The sequence below is a fragment of the Balaenoptera ricei genome, chromosome 13 (genome assembly GCF_028023285.1).
Source record: "Balaenoptera ricei isolate mBalRic1 chromosome 13, mBalRic1.hap2, whole genome shotgun sequence".
NCBI classification, from domain to species: domain Eukaryota; kingdom Metazoa; phylum Chordata; class Mammalia; order Artiodactyla; family Balaenopteridae; genus Balaenoptera; species Balaenoptera ricei.
Window position 1 is genome coordinate 1,147,374 of NC_082651.1, and position 12,534 is coordinate 1,159,907.

A 12,534-nucleotide genomic window follows, 5' to 3' on the forward strand; every position below is an offset into this window, starting at 1 on the left:
CAGACACTTTCACCTGCAGCCTCAGCACCTAATCCTTTTCAACTTTTATAACCACCTTGTTTGGCAGAAAGATCAGGAAGTCACTTGTTGCACACAGGACGGTTAGAAGCCTCTTGGATAATAAAAAAGGATGAAAAGACAAGCAAGAAACCTGTAAACGCTAACTGGGAAGACCAGAGAGGAGCAGGCACCCCCTCCTGCCCTCCCATCCTGCAGACCCTCGAGCCCTTGTCCCCAGCACATTCATCGCAGCCTCGGGCAGCACTAAGCGCCGAGCAAAAGGAAATTCTACCTTTGATATTCTTAATTTTTTTTTCCTGGTTTTCTCTGTGAAATATGAAGCCGCAACTGACTTGATCGCAGATGTACAGGATTGGCTGGTGTCCGCTCAGCCCCAGTGAAGGGGTTCTGCTTGGCGTCCCTCTGTGGCCCGATCCCGTTGGGGAGCTGCTGTCCTGCGTGGGATCGGGGCCCCTTTCCAGGGGCCTGGGCTCCTGCTTGCAACCCCACACGCAGCTCGGGGGGAGGATGGACCACCCAGCACCTGCCCAGAGGCAGAGCCCGCCGAGCTGAGGCCTTAGGACAAAGCGCTGTGGCCAGGCGTCCTGGAGAGACGGGGTCCCTCTGTGGGACTGAACCAGAGACGGCAGAGCTGAACTCCACTGTCCCGAGGTCAAGGCTCTGGCCCCGCGGGGACCTGGTGAGACGCCAGGCAGTGGACTCCCTGCGCCCCACAGGGTGTCACCCCAGGGGCCCAGCAGGGACAGGCCTCCAATGCCCTGCTCGTCCTGACGTCTGGAAGCTTGTTGTACAGCTCAGCCAACAAAACATGTTGACAACAGAGATAACAGAGACAGCACTTGAGCAGCTAATAGAATGCGACGTGGAAACATCTTTGAGTTCTTGAAATTTAATACGAGATGGAAGTGGGTGCAGAACAGACCAGGAGGAGAGGATTCTTCAAAGTCAGCCCGATCAGAACCCCTAGGCGTGCTAATGGCCCGACCGCCGTCCATCCAGGGCTTGGGTGATGATACATTTATTGTGCATGTTGGGTCCCAGGTGCAAATGGGGAGGTGTCTCTCACAGATAAGGGACCTGGGCCTGAATTTTATAGCCTAATTTCATTAGCACTGATCTGAGGCTGGTAGTACCTGGTTTTTCCAGTTTTCAGGAAATATACCTTTGCCTGGGGGTGGGTGGTGAGCGGGTACAGAAGACACGGGCTGGGGGAGGGCCAGTGTGGGGAGGGGCCAGGGAGGTGGGCTGTGAGACATGAAAGGCCCAATATTGAATTTCAGCTGTGATGTGATAAAACCCCAGGCCGGCCTCTCTTCATGTGCCAGCCAGAACCGGGAGCCGAAAGCCCGGGAAGGGCAGAGACTGCCCTCTGCAGCAGTGCCTGAGCGGAGGATGAAAGGGAGCACAGACAGCCCAAGGTAGGAGGGAAACCCAAGTCCCTCTGAGGCCTGCGGAGGTCGGGGAGACGGTCCGCAGGGCTGAAGCCCCCCAGGGTCGTCCTTGTTTGCAGTCTCTCTGGGACGTTTGTGGTCACTGAAGGACGGAACCATGACCTTGGGGACTCAGGGAAAACCACACCTCCAGACACAAATTTTAACTCTCTGGGGGAATATGAAATAAAGAGCAAGGTTTTAGGAAGTTAGTGTAAAACAAGCAAGTTGCGTAACTGAGGACAAAAAGCCTCAGATTGTTAAAAAATACATTTTCAAGTCTAAGCTGAACTTCGTAGGATTTAATTAGGATGAATGACGTACCCCTACTCTAAGCGTGTTTTTGCGAGGCTGCGTGGTGTGTAGAGTTGACTGCACTTTGGGGGCTTTGATGGAGAAGGACTGGGTCTCCCGGGAGAAGCCTCCCCCCACCAGGGCGGGGACACTCCTGCATGGGCAGTGGGTTCACCTAACAAATGGCGTCGAAGCCAGCGTTTTGTGAGCTCTCGTCTGAATTTACTTCAATGCTCTTGGCTTCCTAGAATTGGTTTGCTATTTGCTGTTCCTTTTGCTCATAGAAACTTGGTTCTTTAAATAGGGGTCTCTTAGTTGTCAAAAAACGATCCTTGTTTCCATCACTGGTTACTGTGGGGTTTTTTTCCCAAAAGTGTCTGCCTTGCTGTTTAGAATATGAACTTTTATTTCCCATATTTTGGGTTTCACACTCCATTTAGGGGAAGGATGAGAGAAATGTTGGTGGGTTGGTCATGTGACCTGGGCATGGAGGTCACATGACCTGGGCGTGCATCCAGCTGGGGCACAGACTCACTGAAGGCCCGCAGAAAAGTCCTGGACCACTCGGAGCCTCAGTTTCCTCGGGACTGAGCCTCACTGCCCATCCCACAGGGAGGTAGATGGCCACCTAGACAAGCCTAGATACTTAGAACATCTGAGAGGTGAGAGATTGAAGGGCCTTCTCTGTCCTGCCCGGTGGGGTCTCCACTAGCCACAAAGGACTGTATATTTAAAGTGATTAAAACTAGTTAACATTCAAGACACAGTTCCCTAGTCACACCAGCCGTACTCAAGGGCTTAGCGGCTGTGTGGACAGTGGCCGTCGTCCTGGATGAGGCCGGGCTCAGAAAGCAGTGGGGAGGTGAGTGTAGGACCGGCCGGGGCGGGAGCCGGGGCTGGACTCTGCTGGAGCCCGGCCCACAGATAGTCCAGAGAGCGCGGGCGTCCTTGCTTCCGCCTTCTGTCCACGTCTTTTCAGGTAGAACTGACAGAATGAAGGGCCCCCCGTTTGCAGGTGGCAGGTCGGGGCTAGGCACCCCCGTGAGACCCTCGGCCTGGGAATTGCCCTGCACTGGTCAGAACACCCGAAGAGCCCAGGTTCATTCTTCTGCTGAAATGGCAACTCACTCTTGCGGTTGACGGAGTGTTATAAAGAGTCTCTAGAAAGTCCTCTCATAGCTGTTCTGTACCACAACTCTGGGAGACACCCGACTATAAAGTTGTGAGATGAGACCATTGGGGTCAAGGGGACATGGGTCTCTCCATTATTTCTCACAACTGCATGTGAATCTACAGTTACCTCAGAACGAAAGGGTTAATTTTTTTGAATGTTTCCCCCTTGTAGTTCCTACAATGCAAGTCTTTTTAAAGTTAAGAATGTCTGCCCTGGGCACCCGAGGAGCAGATTGTGAATGACCTTTAAAAGCACATTGAATTTTTTCTCACAGCTCCTACAAACGTCCCCTTGACTAAACCTGGACTTCGTGAAGGTCTTTTTGCACTTTACATTTGCCCAAATTTCAAACAAGGACTCAGCGTAAAACTACTTGATGGCATTTCCCAAACTCTGAAGCGTCTCTGTGTGTGGGCCCCAGCGATCTGAGTCAGGGCTGCGAGGGGCCTGGAGCCCCTTCTGGGCTGGATGTGGGCCTGTGAGTGACCGGCGACCTTGCTGCCAGCAGAGCCACAGCATTTGGTTCCCTTTGATGGTTTGTTGCTGACGAAATCACTGCAGGAGCTAGGACATGGCAGCCCCTCCCCTCGGCGTCCCCGTGAGGCGCCTTCCTTATCCTAGATCAATGCCAGGGGTGTTGGTAGGTCTTCATCATAACCGTTACAGACCGAGGGTCTTGGAATTTGAATTCAGTGTTTCTGCTCCGTCTCTTGGATGAGGTGGTGGCACGTGGCCTCGACGTGTGTGTGTGTGTGTGTGTGTGTGTGTGTGTGTGTGGTGTGAGACATCATGCCGGCCGGGGGCGCGGGGCAGGGTGGTGGCCTTGGGCCGGGTGTCGGCCTTGGGTGGGAAGCCCTGGTTTGACTTCCTTCATCCCTTCCTGGTTGTGTGAATGTAGACAGTGACCTGACCTCTTTAATCCCCAGTTTATCAGTAAGATGCACACAATGAACCCACCTGTTTCATAAGATTTTCACGGGCAGTAACTTGGGTTAGGATTGGGGAGTTAGTGGCTCGCGGCGGGCAGGGCGCTGGTGGCCTCAGGAAGCCCGGAGGAGAGGCAGGGGTGGTCTGAACGCAGCCCACGCGGCCCCTGGCAAGTTCACGTTCCCACCTGGTGTCTCCGTGGATTTCCCCTCTGCGCTTTACGGACAGAGTCTGCACAGGGAGACCATCTCTCCAGGGGTTTACCAAACTGCAGGACGCGGGGAGAGCCGAGGGTGGGAGGAAGGACCCAGCTTCTGGCCGCATTCCCCCCACCCCGCCCCCAGTTTCCCGGAACACAGCAGGGGTCCTTCTTACAAACAGCAACTTGGAAACGTAAGCGACGGCCCGGACACACGACACGGGGCTCCTGCCTGTGTCCTTTGGCAGCACAAGGACCCCTCGCGCAAGGCAGTGGCCTCACGCTCAGGCCAGAGCGGTTAAGAGCCACCCTTGCCGTGAACCTCCCTGCAACCCACCACCCACCTAAGCCTGAGCGGCCCAGGGCCCCTGCATGAGAACCGAGTTCATTCTGACCACAGGGCTTCAGGAAAGGAACAATTATAACCCCTCTGCCAGTAACAGTCACTTGGTGCGTCTGTACTTCTCAGAATCGCTGTAATCAGAAAGGCATTTCCACCTTGGACGTGCACATCTGATGTTTGTCCCCCAAGACCTTGGCTCGTCCCCCTCTGGGTCCCCCTGCTCCTTGCAGAGATTCCAGGTGAGGGCGGCCTGGGTGTAAGCTTGCACTCTGAGCGGGCCGGGTGGCTCCTTCCCCCCCCCACCAGGTGAGGAGGGAAGGGCTGGGTGGGGCCTTTGCATTTGCATCCTCTTCACTCTGTGTCTCCAAAGTCGAGTCGGGGCGTACTGGGCCTGGCAGTGGTCGCTGCTCTGCAGACTTCGCCCCACGCCCCACCCCCCACCCCCCTGCATCTCTTGGTCTCGGACCCAACAGTCCTGCCGCCAGGAGTGTTTTCTAAGGAAGAATCAGAGTCCCTCACACTGTGTGATTTGTATACGTTGTCGTCACATTGATGACAATAGTGGAAGACACTGGGATAAACACGAATGTCCAGCCAGGGGTTGGGTTACCTGCTCCTGGACCTGTGAGGTGGGATCCACGTCCTCAGCCGTGCTCCTGCTGACCATGTCGTGACAGACGGAGATGCTGGTTAAATTATTAGGCAAAAAGGATACAACGCGCTGTATACAACATGACTCTCAATTCTATATGTATATAAAATGGAAGGAAATATATCAAAATCTCAATAATGTTTCGAAGAGTAGGACTCTAAGTGACTTTTAAGTTTCTTCTTCATACTTCTACATATTTGAAAACTTTCTACGAAGTTTTTATAGTCAGAAAATTATGAAAAAAACGGAACAAATGTCGGAGACCGAGGCCGGGTGATGAAGTCCCCATCCACCTTTCCTGAGGGGCCAGTGGAGGCGGAAGTGAGTCCCCCATCTGGCACCTCAGGCCCCACCCCCCCAAAAGCTCCGGAAAATATCTGTCCTTGATGGTCTTGTCTTGAGAACTTCTGTTCTGCACCGTTTGGGAGGATAACGTTTGACTACCATCCCCAGCGCCTATGACCTCAACCCACCCTCATTAAACATTCTGAGGTTCCGATCGCCTGCTTTGTTCAGTAAGTGTCACATCAGGTCCGAAAACCAGAGTTAGAACGTGGCGACCGTCGAACACAGGGCTGTCGGTTACCGCCGGAGAAACCGCCGCCGGGAGACGTGGTGCGCGTGTGGGCGGGGCTGAGCCAGGACTGCCCCTCGGAGCCCGGCCTGCTCGGTGTGGTCAGGAGCCCCTCCCCGGAGCTGCCTTCCTCCCCGGTTGCTGGTGGGAGTTCCGTGCCCATCCCCCCTGGGGCAGTGTGTCCTCAGCTGCCAGCCCCTCCCTGAGCGCCTCGTGGAATCAGTTCACTCGTGGGTCACGACTCGCACCCTGCCCAGGACCGGCATGCAGTGTGTGCGGTTCCACGTGGCAGAGAGAAGTGCAGGCCGCAGGTGCCGACCGTGGGTAAGTCTCTTATTTCACTTAGACGCGCGCGTGCCGGTGTTTTACGAGAGGCCCGAGCCCCGGGGTGAAGGCCTGCGGGAAAGCCCGCATCTCAGAGGGTGCGTCGTCCCCGTTTCCCTGCACCGTCTGTGCCAGGCTCTGCGTGACCACGCAGGACATGGTGGGGGAGAGCCTGGCCCGGGCATCAAGACAGCCCGGTGGCCCGGCCACTCCCTCCGCTTCCAGGGCCACGTTCGCAGGGGCCCCTCGGCCCGGCGACTTCCTTGGAACCAGGGTCCCTTGAAAGCTTACAACTTGAGTCGTTTCATCCCAGAAAAGTGAGGTGCGGAGGGACGCAGCGTCAGGTTGTGACAATCGGGAGGCCCCCTCACGGGCCACAGGGTGACCCCTCATACGGCTCCTCTTGTCCGGGCCGGACCCCTCCTCCGCACCTCCTCCCTGGACTCTTTCCCCTCTGCCACGGGCGGTCTGGTGTCCACTTTCCAGACTTGCCTCCAGAGGCCGCTGCTGTAGCCCCTGCTGTAGCCCCTGCTGTAGCCCCTGCGTCACCAAACTCGGAAAGTCCCTCTCCTCCCCAGCCCCTTCCTCTCTGGGAGAGCACGGCGCCCACCCCAGGGCGCAGCCCCGGCCGCCTCTGCTCCCGCCAGCCCCGTGGGTGCCCTGACCCCGGAGCAGACTCGGCCCCCAGAGGCCCTCTCTGGCCTCACGGCAGCTGCTGCTCCACCCCCGTCACCCCCGACCAGCACACACTCCGCCAGGCCTGATTCCAGCACGTTCTCAGCCGGGAACCCCTGGCAGCCACGGGGCTGGGCGCCAACTCCACTGCTTCCCTCCCTGGTCCCTGAGCTCCGTGTCTGCTCTCCAGCCACGGAGGCCGCTTCCTGGGGACGTGCCAGCGGGGAAGGCTCTATTTCATTAGCCCTGCAGCTCCCAGATGCTCACGACCTGCGCCTTCGTCCTGCCCCAAACCCACTGCCTTCTCTTGTCCAGGAGCCTGCGGGACCCCCTCCCCCTGCCGGTCTTTCTGACGCGCCTTAAGCTCACAGCATCCCGGTCCAAAGCCTTGCTCTGGAACTTTACCCCGGGGGTGGGGGGTCCAGCAGAGGGCAGCCCGCAGGCCCGGGGTGGACTCCAGGAGCCCCTTAACTGGAGGGTGACGGGCGGAGAGGCAAGTGCCCGGCTCAGCTCCGCCACCGCCCAGCCGCGGTCCTGGAGCCACAGAGTGGCTGTGAGATGCCCGCCAGCTGCCCCTCTGCCCTCGGCCCCCTGCCGCCACAAGCCTCGGTCCATGGAGTGCATTCGCCTGTTTGGGTTTTGTACCTGCTGAAGGAAGGGATATTTCACGGTTATTAATGAAAGTGATAGCGATCCCGGGTGTTTATCTTGGATTATGCGATCGTTATAAGATGAAGCACCCAGCCCGTCGGCCTGTGGCTGATGCGAGAGCAGGCGAGTCTGGACGACGAGCATGAGGGGAGGTGTTGGGTGTAAACCTGGTCTTCAAACAGCCAGGCTGCATTCCAGACTTCGGAGGCGCTGCTGTGTGCAGGGGCCTTCTCCCTCCTTCTTGTCCTCAGCCCCGGCCTGGAGGAGGATGAAAGTGGGGGCGGGCGTGCGTTTAGGCTGATAATGAGGGCGAGGCTCGCGGGCATGCTAATGTGGCAGCTTCAGTGCTTCCTGTAACAGTTTTAATTTTTTTTTATTTTTTTATCCAAAGCCTGCTTAAAGACAAACATTTTTTGTTAAACTGCTGGTAGTTCATTTTCTGCAGGAACCGTGCAATTAATCTTGTTTACATTAAAGAGACAGGTTGCCTTTGTCAGCTTTCCTGAGCTATAATTAATGAAGATCAAAAATGTTACAAAGACACAATACTTAGCTCAGTGCAGATGCCGCCGAGCCACAGCTGCACCCATTAGAGGAGCACAAGGAAAGCCAGCATCCTTCCCTTCGGAATAACTCGGATCCATCAGAAAGCGAGGGTCCTGAGGTGTCTTCCCTCCACAGGTTCCCTGGTGGGCCTGGTGAGAGAGGCGGCTTGGGCGTCAAACGGTTTTTTATGCCCCGTCAATTATGCTTTAAATGCAGCTGGAGGCAAGAGCGTCTTTCCTCACTCAGCTGAAGCGCATCCAGGTGTGGGGCTGTGGATCCGAGGCTCGGAGTCTGGGCACTTAAAGCAGAAGGTGGTGAGGAAGGTGGCGGCCACGGACCCTGCTAGAGTCATCGAGCCCATGGTGGGGGTTTGATTTAGAGCCCTCGTTTGACGACTATTGTTAGGAAACGAGAGATTAAATATGTAATTATCTTCCCAGTGACCCTTGGCTAACTAAAGTCACTGAGGGACAGGGTACAGGTAAGCAGGTAGAGAATTATGAGGCTGGTAAAACACCAGATGAGATGCAGGTCTGCGCAGAAGAGGCGTTGAGTACGATGGAAGGGGAGGCATGCGTTTCACCATTTTTCCAAGAGGAGTGGGTGCGGAGTGTTTTTCCAAGCATAGTTTCAGGGCTGGTGGCCGCATGGATGCAGCAGGGGCCGCACTGACCCAAAGGTAGCAGGGTCTCCAAACCTGGAAGAGGGCAAGTCGGCTTCAGAACATCTGGGAAATTCTGTTAATTAATGAACCATTCAAATGATAAAACATTAAGATGGGGAAATTGCAGCGCATATATCGCAGGTCTCATCAGAACCATCTGCCGAGGGCACCCCCATCCTCCTACTGGATCTGGAACAGGGTCCTTGTTCTGAAGAGCAAATGGTCCAGGACAAGAATTTATTGCATAGAAATGCTTCCTGTGCTACCCGGGCTGCCATAAGTGAAAGATTTTATAAAGTAGATTCTCTACAGCACATCATTACAGTGTGCAGCATGCAATAAAACATTCCCAGACATATGAAGAAGACGGAAAATGTGACCCAATAATCCAGGAAAAAGCAGGACCCGGAGACAACCCAGATGTTGGAATTCACAGACAAGACTTAGGACGTCCAGTATTAGTAGTGTTGCCAAGAGCTTTCGCTGTGTAGCGTGCATGTAACCATGGGCTAGTAGAGGTGGAAGGACACAGAAATCGTCTAGCCTGAGACCCTCATTTCCCAGTTGAAGAAACAAGCCTCTTAGTGGGGTTCTTACCCAAGGCCCCACCCTGGTCCAGCGCTCTTTCCTCTACAGCACATTACCTCCATCTCTATAGGGTTATACAAAGGATGTGACACAAAGGCCTCAGACATGCATGTAAATTCTGATAAGACTAACCCCCTTCCATCAAGATTGCTTTATATCGAATTCCTTTCAATTTCCCTGAAGTTCACTACCTGTTGGAACGATCATCACAGAAGCCTCTGGTTGAATTCTTGTCTGACCTCGGACACAGTGTTGCCCAGAAAAGAGGAATAACAGGAAGCTCAGCTCTTTGCGATCATCTGCCAAGTTTAGAGGTTCTCTGGGACCAGCCCTGTGGTGTGGCCACTGGAATTGGGGCCCACTAGTCTGGATGTGCACGTGGGACAGATGCTGAGACAATTCGACCCCAGCTCCCGTTGGGGGACTGAACCAGCATAACCAGGAGGAAGGGAAAGAGGGCGCCCCCAAGACAAGAGCCCCAGGCTGCACAGAATCCTCTCAGGATGCTGGGAACCCCCAGGATAGGTAGTTATCAGCCTGCGGAAGAAGCACAAGAAACGGAGGTGTCGTAGAGCCTGGGGTGTGCCTCCCAGATGCTGGGAGGATGGATGGCGGGTGGCTCGCAGCTGAGTCCCCCAGCCTGGCCACTGCCCTTGGGTGGAGAAAGCCGCCTCGCCCGAGCCACAGCCCATCCTGGTGCCCTTGCTCCCGTCCAGGGGGGCAACGCTGTGGGCCCACGGCAGCCCGTCTGAGGTCTCTGCTGAGACTGCGTCACAGCCCCGCTTCTCAAGCCCACCTCCCGGTAAGCATCTTGCACGCAGATCTCCAGTTCAGGGAGTCTCTTGGGGAAGAAGAAAAGCAGGTGACGGAGGAACTCGGAGCCGAGGGGAAGCGCAGGCAGAGCTAAGGGGAGAGCATCCGGCAGGCGTCAGGCAGGGAGCCAGAGCCCGGGGGAGGTGAGGTCTCCCTGTCCCACCTGCAGGCACCTTACGTTGGAACGTGAAAGAATGAAGGTCCCTCGCACCCCCTGACTGACCAGCCCTGGCTGCCCACCTGCTGGTGACCGGCTTCAGCCCTTGTCAAGAAACTCAGTCTTAGAGGCTGTTGTCAGCTCTGCTGCACCTGTGGCAGCAGCTCCCCAGCCAGGAGGCACCGTCCTGTGGTTGGAAGTCGCCAGGGCACCGTGGCCACTGCGGAGCCCGTGACCGTTAGCATCGACGATGCATTTGTCCCGCTCGCTGCACCCACAGTTCCAGAGGCAGGAGTTCCAGCTGCTCCCAGACACACCAGAGTCTTCAGAAACCTCAGGACGTGAGGGCACTGGCCTCAGTCAGCTCACAGGCCTTTAATGTGGAAGGGGCGTGTTACCCTGAGGTCATTTCCAGCCCCATCTGCCTCTAAGGCAGCATGAAGACCTAGCCTGTGAGAAATCACAGGCTGTGTCCGGCACTGTTTCAGCTGAGTCACTCCGGAGTTCGGGAAGAAATGAGAACATCTGTTTCCCATGTGGCCTTCAGGGCTGGCGGGAGTGGATGTCACTTATGTGGGCTCCTCAGTTGGCAAGATTATTTCACACAGCCCCGAACCAGTCCTCCAACCTCAAATGATTCTTGTTTATGGGCAAGAGTAGGGATCTCATCACAATTGTTAGGAAAAAAAGTTTTCATGGTCAAGTAAATCACAAGTCATGCACCGGTTCTGAGGCTGATCCTGAGGAGCAACGGCAGGAGGATGGTGATCACGGGGGCAACTGGATGCACCAGGCGACGTTCTGACAGATGAGACACAGGCCTCTACCAACACGACACTTCGTAGGCTGGGAAGACTGGCCTCACGGTAGCCCTGTTCTCCCATTAACTGAAAAGCAAAATCATCAAATATTTCATGTGTGTGTGAATACCAATGCCATTGCTTTAGAGTATGCTTTAGAATAATTATTTTTTCAAGATAGCCTATGTCCGTAGAAAAAAAATATATCAAGCAATATAAAAGTATGAAGAAGAAAGCAACAAAAAAAATTCTACTTTTGCCACCCAGAAACAGTCATTACTAACATTAAGTTGATGTTCGAAGTGCGTGCATATACGTGTGAATGTGTGAGCGTGCCGGTGCAAGTGTGTGTGCACGTGTGTGTGTGTGTGCATGCACTTGTGTGTACGTGTGTACCTGTATGTGTGCACGTGTGTGTGTGCGTGCATGTGTGAAGTCCTCAGCACACCTCCAGTGATGAGTTTCTGTCGGCCTTTCTTGCATTGTTTCCACCATGCGGCCTGGGCCCCGTGGCACCCATGGCGGGGCCCCTCCCTCAGGCTGTGACGGCAGTTGTGGTCTGAGACCCTGGACATATGACAACCCTCCCTTGATATCTTCAATACATACATATTCACATCTTATTCCTCCCAGCCTTGGGTGCAAGTCAACTCAGGTTTAAGGAATAGAATGACTACTTACCAAAAAAGTTAAATTAGCCTATGTTCCTATGGAATCGATGGCACTTTTTATTGTGATAAAAAGCACATAAAAATATTTACCACTTTAACCCTTTTTAAGTGTACAGTTCAGTGACCTTAAGTGCATTTACATTAGCGCCAGGGCTGGCAGCTAACATCAACTCAATGGCAAAAAAACAGAAAACTTTTCCCGTAAGATCAGGAACAAGTCAAGGCTGCCCACTCTCACCACTTTTTTTTTTTTTTTATTAATTAATTAATTTATTTATTTTTGCTGTATTGGGTCTTCATTTCTGTGCGAGGGCTTTCTCTAGTTGCGGCAAGCGGGGGCCTCTCTTCATCGCGGTGCGCAGGCCTCTCACTATCGCGGCCTCTCTTGCTGTGGAGCACAGGCTCCAGACGCGCAGGCTCAGTAATTGTGGCTCACGGGCCCAGTCGCTCCATGGCATGTGGGATCTTCCCAGACCAGGGCTCGAACCCGTGTCCCCTGCATTGGCAGGCAGACTCTCAACCGCTGCGCCACCAGGGAAGCCCTCACCACTTTTGTTCAGCGTAGTATTGGGAGTCCCAGCCACGGCAAACAGAGAAGATAAAAGGAATCCAAACTGGAAACTAAGTAAAACTGTCGCTATCTGTGGATGACATAATTTTATATATAGAAAACCCTAAGACCCCAAGTCAAAACTGTTAGAACTAATAAATGAATTCAGTAAAGTTGCAGCATAGAAGATCAATAGAGGGCTTCCCTGGTGGCTCAGTGGTTGGGAGTCTGCCTGCCAATGCAGGCGACCCGGGTTTGAGCCCTGGTCTGGGAAGATCCCACATGCCACGGAGCAGCTAGGCCCGTGCGCCACAACTGCTGAGCCTGCGCTCTAGAGCCTACGAGCCACAACTACTGAGCCCGTGTGCCGCAACTACTGTAGCCTGGGCGCCTAGAGCCTGTGCTCTCCAACAAGAGAAGCCACCTCAATGAGAAGCCCGCGCACTGCAACGAAGAGTAGACACCGCTTGCCGCAACTAGA